General features: G+C 31.6%; 1 non-coding gene across 1 annotated transcript; it reads right to left on the bottom strand.

Annotated features, from left to right (window-relative positions):
* Window positions 1-741: 741 nt before the first annotated feature.
* LOC128580066 (U6 spliceosomal RNA) lies at window positions 742-850 on the bottom strand. Its single transcript, XR_008378424.1, has one exon. It is a non-coding gene; the product is annotated as a U6 spliceosomal RNA (small nuclear RNA).
* Window positions 851-2,349: the final 1,499 nt, after the last annotated feature.

The raw sequence follows: 2,349 nt of genomic DNA, 5'->3' as shown, positions 1-2,349 counted from the left end.
TCATTATTCTAATACATTTGCTCATTTGATCAATCTCCCAGTGAATTTCGTTTCTCATTGCCAACTGAATTCCTGTAAGGTGCCTTTTTTTTATCCTCCTAAGGCTATGATGCACCAATAGCAAGCCATCTTTCCCTGATACTTCCCTCCTCAGTCTGCTTTGGTTATGATACCTGTTATGAACCATTATTTTACATGTTCTGCCTCAATGATTATGTCCCCTGAGTTAACTCCATCCTTATCCTGCTTTGGCTCTAACTCCCTGTTTCAAGTCATCTTCTCTCTCAGCCCCACTATATCTTCCCCAGGCAATGGCTTTAGGTCTGAATTACTCAAGAAAAGAAGAAAAAGAAATAAAAGACAATGGAAAGGGGGAAATGAAGAAGATACCACTACCATATTTTTGATAACAAATAAATAATGGAAAAGATTTCCAATGTGTTATATACACAGATATATTATTTACATTACATAAACTTATGTCATAAGTTTATTATCTAAATATATGTCATCAACTACCACACACACACAACACAACATTGTCGTATCTGTGTTCTCCATCTTAAACTCCTGAAATGGTATCATGCCTCATTAACTTCCTTTGTAAAGCTTTGAACCTCGGGTTGAATTAGTAATTCATAAATATAATTTTATATTAATGATGTTTTGAGTATCTGTGGCATGAGAGCTTTCTAGAGAAGGTTTTGGACTAATTCTTAACATTCTTTTTTTTTTTTTTTTTTAAATATGGAACTCTTCACGAATTTGCGTGTCATCCTTGCGCATCCTTGCATGCTAATCTTCTCTGTATCGTTCCAATTTTTAGTATATGTGCTGCCGAAGCGAGCACAATTCTTAACATTCTTAGTAGAAGACAGGGGATATGGTTTAGAGGATGAGAAGAGTTGGCTCTCCCCTGGTCAATGCAAAAATCACAGATTCTGCCAGACATGTCAAACACGAGGGATAAAGGTATATGGATTGTCATTCAAAATCAATTTTAATAAGACTTCCTTGTAGATTTAGTTTTAGGAACTAATTACCATCCACCTAAAAGATCAAGGACTTTTCTCTTTACCCCCAAGGCACCAGGGGTTTAATTCTATAATATATAAAGGGTTGATTGTTTCTTTCTTGATTGACATTTATTATGAAAACAGAAAACATTTGAAAGAAATCATGGAAATGATATCAAATCTTTGTAGCCGTCACTTCTAGACTGCTTATGTGTTATAAAGAAAGATTATTTTTGAAAATAACTCAGCTCAAGTTCTATAATTACCTAAAATTCTCAAAATAAATTATTTTTATGCTTTGTAACATCAACTACAGTTTTGAACACCCTACTTGTCTGGTTCACATCGTATAAAGTATTTTTTGAGGTTACTCTGCCCCTTGAGATTAATGGTCAGTACATCTTTTAAGAAAGTAATTGTTGAATTAATAAATCCTTATTTCTCATATCAAATATAATTTGTTTTATTATCAAATAATGTATTTCTCCTAGGAAAGTATATAATGACAACATATAGGTACATCTTTTAATAAAACAACAATATGATCCCCTCAGTTAAAATAATTGTTAGAATAATAGAATATATTCACCAGTACTTCTTATGAAGTAGACATGAAATAAAAAATATACAGATTGACTACCCATGATCACAGGCTAAGATTTTTAAAAATTTTATCATTTCTAGTATCTAACTGATGGGAATGTTGAAACATGTCTGTTACTCTAATTCTGTCAGACAAATCAAGTCTGATTAGTAGTAATTCTCTAGAACTGACATAATAAAAAAAGTGATAGAAATCAGAACAGTGTTTCTATGCTGCAAAATAGATCTATTGCATTTATTCATCCTATAGTTAATAACTAAATACTGTGTTACTGAAAATCATTGAAAGAGTAGACTTTTAATGTTCTTGTGACTATGATAGGTAATGCATATATGTTAAGCATGTGAGGCAGTGCGCATGTGATAAACTTTATAGAGCCATTTCACAAATGTACACACATTTCAAAACATTGTGTTATACAGAATAAAAATATACAATTTTATATGTCAATTAAAAGATAATAATTTTTAAAAGAACAGTAGCTTGGGGGAGTGGAGCATGGTGATCAACGGGAAGTGGCCATACGCAATTTTTGGAGTGATGAAAATGGTCAACATCTTGATTGGCTTTGTGGTTATGTGGGTATACAGACTTACCAAAACTCATAGAATTTATTATATATGTAAATTTTACCCTAATTTAAAAGAAAAGTTATAACAATTCAGAAAATACTATAAATGGCCATCTTTTCCAGTATATAAAATATTTTATTAAATTCATTTTATCCCT

This window comes from Nycticebus coucang, chromosome 2, assembly GCF_027406575.1.
Source record: "Nycticebus coucang isolate mNycCou1 chromosome 2, mNycCou1.pri, whole genome shotgun sequence".
Taxonomy (NCBI): Eukaryota; Metazoa; Chordata; class Mammalia; order Primates; family Lorisidae; genus Nycticebus; species Nycticebus coucang.
The sequence above is the reverse complement of the archived record's forward strand: the minus strand, read 5'-3'. Positions and strand labels throughout refer to the sequence as shown.